Consider the following 13,002-nt stretch of genomic DNA (forward strand, 5'->3'; position numbering starts at 1 on the left):
CAGGTAGGGCGATTTATTAATGTGTACATGATCCCTCGGATGGACGTTAAATTAGGCATGCTGTCTTCATTAGTGGATGGATGTTAAAGTTGATGGATGACATTAGTTGATGTTTATGTTAAAGACAAATTCCTGGCCAAACTACTTCTGGGGAGGCAATAGAAAACCACCGAGTGTAACCCTTTGATTGACTCAAGCAGGCAAAATTCCTTGCATATAATGAATGAAATAATGTTCACTCGGGTGAGAATTATGGAATTGCTGCTTGTGCCACACTAAATAAAATATGAATGCTTTTGCCGGGCGGGGCTGGTGCTTCTCGGACCCACAGCCTCAGAATGTTTATCACAATATTCTAGAGGCATGAAGCCAAGGCTTTTGATCTGTGGCTTGCAGCCAAGCCAAGGTCAACTTACTCACGTAGAAAGCAAAAAAAATTTTTTTAATGTATTTTGTTATGTGGGCCTATATTTGTCAGGAATCAAGTTTAATTGGACTACAATTTTTTTCTTACTGTCACACTTATAGACCGTAAATCTGGTTTTAGAGAAAGGTTATGTGAATGAGAAAGATTGGAAATTAATTCAGCAACATTGACATTTGGTATTGTTTTAAATGTTTGGAGAAATTTTGTATCTTTAAACAATGTTGTCAAAGTTCTTGTTCCCAAATGAACGTTCTGCAGCCAAAGTGTGGTCTGGGAGCATTGCCAATTTCGGCAGCTCGACAAATCACACTGCCGGAATGTCAGGACCCCTCTTAACATGGGGGGAGTTTGCAAAGCTGACAGTTCCAAGAAAGACTCCTGGGTGGCCGCCCTGTGACTACAATAATAGACTTTCTTGTTTAATCGCTCCTGTTAATTAATATAACAATGTGAAACGTAGCAACAGCACACCAGTGTGCTTTGACCTGTGTTGTAGTGATGAACAAGTGATGCATGTGATCATGTTTGCACGTGATATTAATCAGAAAAGTGATTTTCACACACCTGTTTACCGGGTTGGTTGTCAAATACGTAAACATGTGGGGAAGAGTTGGTAACTAGTGGAGGTTGTATATACAATAACTGAGTTAATTACTTTCAGACTCAGCTCATCAAAAATTATGGTATTCTCCATTACAATTCATTATGGTATTCGAACCTTCATGTTTCTTTTGGTTATAATTCATGGGTTGATTAGAGGCTAGGTTCCTTTGGTATTTGAGTTGTATTGAGAGGTATTTTCTTTGTGGTGATTTTATTTTGCTTATCTAGTCAACAGATTAAGTTTGTTGTGAAATTGTTTGAATTTGGATTCGTTATCAGTTGAAGGTTTATGGAAGAATTTTTATACAACCTCGTTTGTGCTTGATCGATTTTGGCAGCCCGTTAGTCAGCCAACGTTCAGTTTAATATCAAGTTTTGTTTTGGAATTACAAATTGAGAAACCTTTATCACATAAGTTTTGTAATCCTAATTTAAATGTCTTGGGGCCTTCAAGTGACAGAGTATTCTCCCAATTTGTTTTCTTCTAACTTCTTCTTGAATGGATCGAAATTTGCTGAGTAATTACACTCCGCACCATTAAAAATAGTAACTTGGAACACATGTAAATAATCAGTTATATCACAGTAAGGTACACTGCTGGTTATTAGTGACTTGCATTGATTGATTTATGTGTTGTGAATCACTGTACCTATGGACAACATGACATGAATTGATGTATTATCCCAAGCCCACCACTCTAGCACAGATTGGTCAATATTATATATTAGGAATCATAAGCCAACTGTAAGGGGAAAATCAATAGATGAGGAAAACCAGCATGGTATTTATATTAACCATAATGCAGAAATAGAAAGAATGACGAGACCAAACAGTAATTATGAAATCAATTTATGGAATTAGGAATTGTGCCATGTATTGTAATTGTATTGCTCTCGCTGATTAGTAGCTGGTACTGGCCTAACTGTAATTTAAGTAAAATTACCTCCATATTTTCTGGAAAGGAAAACAAAAGATAAAGCTGAATTATGCCTAGTGCAGAAGGCATTAGAGAAATGAATGTTAACTACATCAGAGTGGAAGAATTATATTATTGAAAATCGTTGAATGACACGATTAAAATAATACCCATTCTATTTGTTTTATGATTAATTGGACAGGTGCATGATTTTTGATTAAGTGGTACTTCGTGTATGTCTTCATACCCATTTCCATTTCAAAATTTGCAACGAAGTAAGTTGGGTATTTCTAACACTGACTTGGCCTGATGACCATCTTTCCTCAGCACGGAAGTGCGAAGTTCGCTGAAAAGTTAAAAAAAAATTTAAATGGCAGTTGCTCGGGAACTGCTTGTGAATGTAACTGTGGATTGTTGAGCAGATATTAATGTTAAAATGATTGCAATGCTAAAATGGTAACTGTGCAAAGTCGAATTGTTTTGCATTTGATACTTGCTCCAAAAGAGGGGAGCCTGTCCTCTTGTTGGGTTTCAATGTTGTACTTATAGCTCAGACAAATTAAAATACACTGTAAAAGAAGAAGAAGAAGCTTACTTTTATAATTATTAAACAGATGAGGGAATCTTTTTTGACTAAAAGGGATCTTTGGAGTATGGTGGACAAAATTGTTGATTTTTGTTGGACACGTTATTTGTTGTCATTGTACTTTTCAATTGTGCTCCTACAACATTGACCTCACGAAAGGCACCTCTACTGATTGCCTCATGCTTAAAAATGGGGTAATTTTCCTCTCAAAGCATTCCTCTTTAATGGTACAAACTGAAGAGACCTTTCTGGAATTGTGCAAATTGGTACCGTGATAAATACTGCTGCCCATTTCTACATGCAAGTAGCAAATGAGATGGCTATTTTATGAGTATGTATACAACTGAGATTTATTTAGATTTTGGCATGTCGTTTAGGTGAATATAAAAGAGAAAAAAGAAAGGTAAAATTTTGACATAACATGCAATGCAAATTAAATGCTTCTACAAGAACCTTTGTCAGTCTTATTGAAATACATGACCCCACGACATTTTATTGATTGCCGTGTTTAATCAGTGTTTAACCTTGATTTTGTTTGTTTCGGATTGTTGAGAACAATTGAACTATGCAGTGTATGATTTCATCTAATGAAGCTTTGGAAGAATTTCCACCGAAAGATTGGATGATAGAGAGAACCTAGATTTGGGTGATTGGGCATTCAACATGTGATCATGACACTACCCCCTTCCTGAGTAGATGAGATGAGCATGTAAAAAAATGAAAATAAAAACCACTGAAGAGAAGGTTGGACAAGTCAAGCCACGAGAAGGCAAAGACTTAACATCGCCGTTGCATGGTGCCTGCCTCGGGTGAACGACCCCGACCACACTCGCAAACCCTTGCTCTGCAGATATGTATTGGGATCATGCTGTGAAAGTGAGGTCGCACAATGCACAACGAAGGCCGTGATGGTCCATGCAGTGAGTCATTGCCACACCTGCTGATCATTGCCGCTCCTACTTCTACTGACGCAACGTGTGCCCAATGGGGCGAAGGCTATTGCATCATGAGGTCATCGGAGCTGGGGCAATCGCTGCTCGAGCCATCGCTGTTGCCTCTGCCATGCATCGCTCGTTTTGGTGGAATGAACTTAATTGCCCAAACTGCCGCTTCGGGGCCCTGACTTCTGCTGAGGCTGGACCTCTGGGTTGCGTCTCAAACTCCCTCTGTTTCTTCAAGGATCATTTGCAACCCCTTGTCAGGCCCAAGCTCATACCGGCTGGGACCTACCATCTATGCGGCGTAAGGAGCGTCTAAACTGTGTTTCCCATTGGGTACTGCTCAGTGTATACCCTGACCCACTTGTCTTTTGGCCTCGGGTAGCACGTCTTTTCAAATCGTGACACCTGCTGATGAACAGGCCATGAATTAAGTGGAAACACATTCACAAACCTGACTGAGGCATGATCAAGATGGTTGTTGTCCAGCATTCTTCTCCTATGAGTGCTCGCTGCCATTATTGTGGGTGAACTTGTGTAAGGGATATCTTTTCTCCTTTAGAAATGGGGTATGGTGATCACATGTAATACAATTATGTAAATTTGTCCTCATTGGAGAAAAGGGGGGGGGGGATGTGGAAGAAATAAAATTTATTATATTCATGTATTCTCAATTTTGTACTACTGTTTTTAACAGTATAAAACAAGGTATTACTTTTGTGCTGGAATCCAATCGACTGTCAGTAAAATCTCTTTTTACAGTTATTTGATCTCCATCGTGATGTAGATGATATACAAGCAAGATAAAATGGTATCTTACTAAATCTTATATGCTTTATCTCATTAAAATGTATATATTTATATATATATATATATAGTTGTGGATCAACGCCCACCGGCGTGTGAGCGACCGCGTTGAACCAATAGCGGCCGCTTCACCCACCGAACGGACAATCCAGTCGCGGCTTTCCGGATCAACGCCGAAAACCAGCCACGGGTGTGTTTTGAGCACACCACAGCCTAGTCAATATTCTACCTGCACGCTACAGGGTCAATCGCCGAATTGTCGATATACCTAATTAATCGCATGGGCAGACTACCGAGAGACTGTACCTCAACGGGGCCCGCTTGAAACGAGCCCCTTAAGCAGCTCGCTCCATTTTGAGATAACCGAGCGGGGTTTTATCGCGAGGCCCCGTTGGACCCGATTCTATTATCGGTTATTTAACAACCAACTATATTCCGAATGCAGAACGGCAGTTCAATTAGGGAAAAGGACGCAACGAACAGGTTAACATTTGAACAAGCACATTTATTGACAAAGCACATGTAAACAGTGATTCAGTCATGCAGGTATGCAATTATGCAAGGCAAGACATGCATGCAGTTTGCAATCGACAAAGACAAAACAAAAGCACGCATGCAATTATACAACCAACAAAAGCAATGCAAAAGAGCTACTACTGTCTATCTATTATGTACAGTCACTTATCGACAGTTCTACTTAAAGACATGGCGCCACAACGTTCATGCAAAAGAAACAAAGGAAAAACCCCAGGACAGACGAGGGGTAGACTGGACCCCTTGGGGTCTTTATAAACACGGAGCAGTGTAAACCGCAAAGGCTCCGAGAGACCGAGCTGGCTACCTTGTCCCTCATGGTGACTCGCTAGGGCGACCCTCGATGTCCCCTCTCCAGCGACCAACGGTAAGGTACGGTACGGCAGGCTGCACGCCTTGGCTCCGCTGCGCTCCGCTCTCTCCAGTCCCCTACCACAGCTCCACACACTGCCCACAACTCTGACATGACACTCTTTTCTCCCCTCCACACACCTCACAACCTCCAGCAGCCGACTCTCTCCGACTTGCGTTCAGCACGCCCTTTTATCTCCACGGCGCCTCAGCCCTCTCTTTCGCCCCCCCCCCTTCCAGCACGCGCCAGAAATTTCCAGAAGAAGGGCGTTTTCCTCCCCGAATCGGGGCCTTTCTCATTCTTTTCCTTTCTTCATAACTCGTGTCGCTTTATAATCCTTGGTGTTGGGTTATTCTCCTGCTGTGTTGGCCAGCGCAGATGTTATTAATTGGGGGGTGGGGCCATCGTCTGCTTTCCCCCGATGAATGCCAGGCTTCTCGCAACCGTGTGCTGAGGTGGCAATGCGGTGGTGGTTACGGTGGTTGTTGTAATGGTGGCGTGGCTGGTGTTTTGTGGTGGTCGTGAGGGTGGTGTGGTTGGGCGGTTGTGGTTAAGGTGGTTGTTCTGAAGGCGGCTGTTCGTTGTCTGTGGGGATGTTGGCGGTTGAGGAGAAGTTGGTTGTGGTGATCGTGGTTGTTGTGGTAGTAATGGCGGTGGACCAAAATAAAGATAGTAAAAGAAAAACAGCTAACTCAAAGATTCACAGCCCGGTTACACGAATATAACCCTTAGACATCGGTGGGGAAATCTATCTGAACACAGACTTATCGACATAACTGATCTCAGGACCAATATGGTGCTCTGCAAATTCCACAGCCGTAACTACATGTATAAAAATATATTGTTAAGGATTCAGCGATGGCGGGGTTCGCACCCCACTCTTTACAGCCAAATGTTGAAGATTCGGCATCATTTATCAGCACCACCATCTCCAGGGTTATAACGCCAGCTGGCTCGGCACAGGCCTCGGGTCACGTGCCTCGGATCATGATACCAACGTTCACCTGGGCTGTACCAGTTGGGGAAATAGACCCCGGCTGCAGACTGGATTTGTCAGAGACCGAGCGTAGTCTGCCAGTCCGTAGCCCGTTTGGGTTTTATATCCAAATTGAGCGGATCGTTCATTGGCGCGGCACGAATAAATTCAAGGCGGCAAATCTCATATATCTCAGCCAGATTTATTGGGGACTCCACGGGGAACACAACACAAGCAAAGCATTCACGACAATGTTATAATTAATCTATAACCCGTTCTTAACTAGCGAGCTACGGATTACGGGTTTCGAAGGGAATCTTAGCGAGATAAACCTTAGACAACATGCAGACAAGACACGGACAGCATGCAGACAAGACACAGAGTACTTGGTGATGCCTCATGGACGAGAGGAAAAGTGTCAAAGGCACGAATGCGGCTCGCGACAAGCCGATGTCAATGGATTCGAGCACCCAGCTCGAGCATGCAGTGTGGCAAAATTGTGGCGTCGTCCTCCTTTTGTCGCACCACTCACACACGCAGCCTCAGCACATTCAGCCCCCGTCAGGTCGACGACACAAGAGCGGAAGGTCCACGGTGTGCTCCAGCTGGCTTTTTACAAGGTTCAGCATACGAATCCAGGCCTGGCCTGCTCACCAGATCAGGCCAAATCGGGGTGTTGGGCTCCACAGGCGGATCGATGGGATTACAAGACGTCGTCGAGCCGTGAGGTGAGTAAGGACAGAGGCTCAGTGGTTAGACGCAGGTTGAACCTGTCGATGACCTCATAAAGTCGATCGCCGACTCACACAGCAGCCAGTTCCTCTCGAAGCAAATTGCAGCCTCCCACTCGTCGTTTCTATACAACAGAATCCTCACGCGACACTCAAGCTCAGTTACTCCCTTGGCAGATCGCCGACTCGACCCTCGTGTTCAGGCCGTTCCTCTCTTACAGATCGCCTACCACACGCACTGCGAGTTACTCCCTCAGCAGATCGCCGACTAACCCTCAGGTTCAGTTACTCCCTCAGCAGATCGCCGACCGACGCTAGCAGTTTTTCCTCCAGCCGATGGCAGACAGACCTCTTGCAGTCCTTTCCTTGCCTTTCTTTCGCCTTGCTCTTCACAAAAGCCGATTGTAAAACAGACACAGCCGTCCCTTGTACAGCCGATCGCCCCACCTCGGAGCTCTCAATTCCACCTTCCCTTCCCGGCGCTCGCTTCTCTAGGTCACTCCCTCTCAGAGCGCTGGGCAGGACTCGTTCGGAGAGGGGAAGGAAGGAGAAGAACCTCTCGGTACACCACCACCGTATGAACAATGAACAGCCTCCTACACCTCCCGACACACATGTAATGTCCAATTAGCGAACAACCTGGCTAAAACATGCATTTAATGGGGGATCTGGGCTAATCCTCTATTTAATAACACACTAAGGGCCATTTCCACAACAATATATATATATATATATATATATATATATATATATATATATATATATATATATATATACATATATATATATATATATATATGTATGTATCCAAATTAGTATTTCCAATGGTGAAATGAAACTGCTCCGCTGCTCAAGAGAAGGATGCTTTGCTGCTGGCTCCAGAGAAGAGGCGTCCTATTGTCTGGTGGTGATGAAATAACTCCTGGAAGGTAATTGCAACAGATGCCTTGTTGTCCAAGGACAATTATATGACAGCAGAAAACGGAATGTGTTTTAAGAATCTGATTACTTGATGGTGAACGGAAGGTATGATCAAAGTAATAGGCTTGTGTCTCCATTTACTCGGCCTCTTCATATATTGTCTTAACTTTGTTGTCACCTTCTTCTTCTCATGGCCGTCCTCGTATTCCCATACTGCAAATCATGACCTGAGCGTGTCTATCCCCCCTTCCCTCCCAAAGTGGCCAAGTCTGCAGTTTCTTTTCTCACGCTTGCCGGCTCCCCCCTCCATTCACCCTTGCCAGATGTTTCGCTCTCCCATGTCTTTTGCTGTCCAGAATAGTATCAAGGCAATTGCTCTGCATTTTGAGCACAAAGAGGATCATGTTTGTTATTGCTTGTTTTGTTATCCTTTTTCCCATGCGCATGTTTGTTGTTATTTGTAATTTGATGTGTGCTGTTGATAAATGGTTTCAGATTCTGAAAGAGAAGAACTGAATTTCTTCCACAGAAGCCTATTGATTTTGAGTTCAAAAGGTCAAAAGGTCAAATTGTCAACATAGGCCAAAGGTAAACAACTTTATCGAATTTCGAAAATCATCCATTTTCATTTGATTGACTTGAAATTTGAAGAGGATTTGCATATCAGGTGGGTGAATTTAACCTATTATTTTTGAGGTCAACATTGTCCAACTTTCTAAAATTGTAAATTTCCATCCGATTGTCTTAAAGTTGAAGAGGATTTATTTGCATATTGGGTCACCAAATTCAATCACCAATTATTTTTAAGGTTAGCATCTGCCAAAAGATCAACGTGGACCTTTGGTAGTTTGTACCTGTTGCTGCTTTTGAACCTGGGGAGTAACTGCTGAAATCTATCTGTTCGGGTTCTTACCGACATTTTTGTTCTTTGTTCCTTTCATATTTCTTTTTCGTTTTTTTTTCTTCCTCTCTCTCTCTCTCTCTCTCTCTCTCTCTCTCTCTCTCTCTCTCTCTCTCTCTCTCTCTCTCTCTCTCTCTCTCTCTCTCTCTCTCTCTCTCTCTGGAGAAGTGAATTCTTGCAGAAAATTTTCTGCACGTGCACTTGCCTGCGCCTGGATGGGTTTGAGGGTAGTGGATTAGCGGCCGATACCCGAATCCTGTCCAGATTCCTCCTGATGACTCCATCTTTGCTCTTTACTTCTTTGGGTTCCTTCTTGGTGTTCTGTGTCAATATGCCAAAGGTCAGCAACTTTTGTGCAATTTATAAAATCCTCAATTTTCATCCAATTGACTTGAAATTTAAGCAGGATTTTCATATCAGGTCACTGAAGTCAACCACCAATTATTCTTTTTTATTTTTATTTTTTACTTTTTTTTAGGTCTAAAGGTCAAAAGGTCAACAGAGGCCTAAATTTCTAAAATTGTCAATTTTCATCCAATTGACTTGAAATTTTAAGAGGATTTGCATTTTGGTCATTGAATTCAACCACTAATTATTTTTTGAGGTCAACTTTGTCCAAAAGATCAACATAGGCCAAAAGTTAACAACTTCGGTGAAATTTCTAAAATCCTCAATTTTCATTTCTAAAATCCTCAATTTTCATTTCTAAAATCCTCAATTTTCATTTCTAAAATCCTGATTGACTTGAAATTTGAACAAGCTTTGCATACTTCATCATTTAATTTAACCACTCATTATTTTAAGGTCAACAGGCTGAAAGGTCAACACAGGCCTCATTTCTAAAATCGTAAATTTTCATCCGATTCACTTGAAATTTGAAGAGGATTTGCACATCAGGTCACTGAATTCTACCACCAATTATTTTTACGTCAACATTGGCCAAAAGCTCATAATAGGCCAAAGGTCACTAATTTGGGTGAAATTTCCGCACGACTAAAATTTCATCTGATTGACTTGAAATTTGAACAGGATTTGCAAATTGAAGAGTATCAGTTTCACTGAATTCAACCAAAAATTATTTTTACATTTAAATGTATTTTATGGCTTTTGCAAGTATCATGCTCCGTACGATGTCTTCTTTGTGTTTGTTTGTTTGTTTGTTATATTGCCAAAATGAAGTTTTTGCAAGATATGTTAGTCAGCTTGTATGTTTTTTTTTTGTTTGTTTGTTTGTTTGTTTGTCTGTAATCACGTATAAAAAATTCTGCAGAGCACAGTTATCATTGGAAATTTTTGTAACTTCGCATATCAGAGGCCTATAGAGGTCCCTTTCAGTGCACAAAATTTTGAAGGTCAAAGTCAAAGGTCAAGGTCACTCTGTTGCAAATCAGGGAAGTCGACGAAACCCTTATTTTTTGAGTAATTTTGATCGGATCGTCTTCAAACTTCATGGGAATATAGTTCATGGTCTGGTGCTCAGCTGATTAATTTTTGGTGGCGATTGGCCTTGACCTTCATGGTTAGCGCCTCAGGTCAAACATATTTGACCCCAAGGTCAAATTTTCAAGTTTTAGGAACCATATCGTGTAGTACCTCAAATTGAACACCTCGATGAGTGCTTTCTAGATATGTCAAGCTTGAGACATTATGACGTCATTTGGTGACGTTATGAGGCAAACGCATATTTTCATGGTTACTCTGTAGAACGATTCTCATCGGAATCTCTCGTAGGCAGATATTCCTCAAGGGGTCGCTCCTGGTGGATAGCAGCTCTGTTCACCTCAGTGTGACCTTAAAGAAGTCACACGTGGTCACCTTTTGGCAAGATACAGGTCACCCTGCGGGTGACATTGTTTTTATTTGTGTGTCTGTCTATGAGCAGGATATCTCAAAAAGTTGTAGATCGATTCGGAAGAAACTTGGTTGACCGGTTGGGTGTGAGACAAGGACAAAACGATTCGATTTTGGTGAAGATATGGATTCGGATACGAGAATTTTTTTTTTAATGTCTTCAGTAATTCTTCACCATTGAGAGATGGGACCAAATACTATATACAGCACAATATCTGGAAAGGTTGTGTGCAGGTTATGACAAAACTTGGTGGATGAGTTGGGTGAGTGATGAGAACGAGTCGATTCGATTTTGGTTCTGGTCCGGATCCAGATCGGGGCTATCAGTGGGATATAAAACCTGAACTGTTCACAACCGGGGTGGGGGAATGTTGAATAATATGACAAATTTCTGTTTGAAATCGTGATTTGAGAAATCTTGGCAGTGATTTCAGTGGACTCATACTTTATACCCTCACCTTTCGGGGTGAATCTGTTTATTACGTAAGCACGTAAGGTGAATAGGCTTTACAAGTGTATGATTTTAACGGATACACCGAAGACAAAGGAGTGAATGAAAAAGCAAACAATGCAAAGTAAGGATCTCTAGGAAGATAAACAAAGAGGGGAGAGAACAGGTCGGGAGGTAAGGGAGAGATGTGGGTTAAAGGGCTCTGTGGAGAAGGAGAAGAGGAAAGAAGGAAAGGAGGAGGAGTAGTAGGAGGGGGCAAGGGGCACAAGGCGGAGAGGATAGGAAGAGGGAAGGAGGGAGTGACGGGAAGAGAAGAGATACGACATGATCGCCTTGGAGCCCCTCTCACCCATTTTCACCGTCGATCTGACCCTGGTCAGTTTCTTCTCCCCCCTCTAGTTCGCGTTGCCTCTCAAATCCGAATTATAACAACGTGTGCTGTGGGTTCGTGTTCCTTTGTAACAACGTGCTGTGATTTGTTCATTGTAACGTGTTGTGCTTTCTGGGTCATTGTAATAACGTGCTGTGGGTCATTGTTCGTTGTATAACAAAGTCCCTTCTTTGATATTGTACGTCACAACGAGCTGTGATTAACATATCCCATTGTGACGATGTGTGATGTGATGAATTGTCCGTTATATCGGTGTTTGTATTAATGTTTAATTACGATAACGTGCTGTGTTTGTAACAATGTGCTGTTATTAATATTGAATTATATCTACGTGCTGTGATTGATATCACATTGTATCAATGTGCTGTGGTCTCATATTCCACTAAAAACGTGCTTTGATTGATATCACATTGTATCAATGTGCTGTGGTCTCATATTCCACTAAAAACGTGCTGTGATTGATATCACATTGTGTCAATGTGCTGTGGTCTCATATTCTACTAAAAAAGTACTGTGATTGATATTCCTTCATAAAAACGTGTTGTGATTGATATCACATTGTATCTCATATTCCACTAAAAAAGATATTCCTTCATAAAAACGTGTTGTGATTGATATCACATTGTATCAATGTGCTGTGGTCTCATATTCCACTAAAAACGTACTGTGATTGATATCACATTGTATCAATGTGCTGTGGTCTCATATTCCACTAAAAACGTGCTGTGATTGATATCACATTGTATCAATGTGCTGTGGTCTCATATTCCACTAAAAACGTGCTGTGATTGATATCACATTGTATCAATGTGCTGTGGTCTCATATTCCACTAAAAACGTGTTGTGATTGATCTCACATTGTATCAATGTGCTGTGGTCTCATATTCCACTAAAAACGTGCTGTGATTGATATCACATTGTGTCAATGTGCTGTGGTCTCATATTCTACGAAAAAAGTACTGTGATTGATATTCCTTCATAAAAACGTGTTGTGATTGATATCACATTGTATCTCATATTCCACTAAAAATGTACTGTGATAGATATCACATTGTATCAATGTGCTGTGGTCTCATATTCCACTAAAAATGTACTGTGATTGATATCACATTGTTTCAATGTGCTGTGGTCTCATATTCCACTAAAAACGTGCTGTGATTGATATCACATTGTATCAATGTGCTGTGGGCTCATATTCCACTAAGAACGTGCTGTGATTGATATCACATTGTATCAATGTGCTGTGTTTCTCATATTCTACTAAAAACGTGATGTGATTGATATTCTTTCATTAAAACGTGCTGTGATTGATATCACATTGTATCAATGTGCTGTGGTCTCATATTCTACTAAAAACGTGCTGTGATTGATATTCCTTCATAACAACGTGCTGTGATTGATATCACATTGTATCAATGTGCTTTTGCTCATATTCCACTAAAAACGTACTGTGATTGATATTCCTTCATAAAAACGTGCTGTGATTGATATTGCTTCATAACAATGTGCTGTGATTGATATCACATTGTATCAATGAGCTGTGGTCTCATATTCCACTAAAAACGTACTATCATTGATATTCCTTCATAACAACGTGCTGTGATTGATATTCCACAA

General features: G+C 41.4%; 1 protein-coding gene across 5 annotated transcripts in view; it reads left to right on the forward strand.

The window, feature by feature from the left end:
- Positions 1-11,254: 11,254 nt before the first annotated feature.
- Positions 11,255-13,002, forward strand: part of CLIP1 (CAP-Gly domain containing linker protein 1) — a 128,710-nt gene continuing 126,962 nt past the window's right edge. For 4 of the 5 annotated variants that reach the window (XR_015052432.1, XM_085859716.1, XM_085859723.1 and 1 more), the window contains exon 1: positions 11,255-11,369. The gene's annotated coding sequence lies outside the window, so the exon portion shown is untranslated. The remainder of the gene's footprint in view (positions 11,370-13,002) is intronic. The other variant, XM_085859720.1, reaches the window with a different exon arrangement.

The sequence above is a fragment of the Eptatretus burgeri genome, chromosome 16 (assembly GCF_056783735.1).
Source record: "Eptatretus burgeri isolate ZD-2024b chromosome 16, Ebu_testis_v1, whole genome shotgun sequence".
Taxonomy (NCBI): Eukaryota; Metazoa; Chordata; class Myxini; order Myxiniformes; family Myxinidae; genus Eptatretus; species Eptatretus burgeri.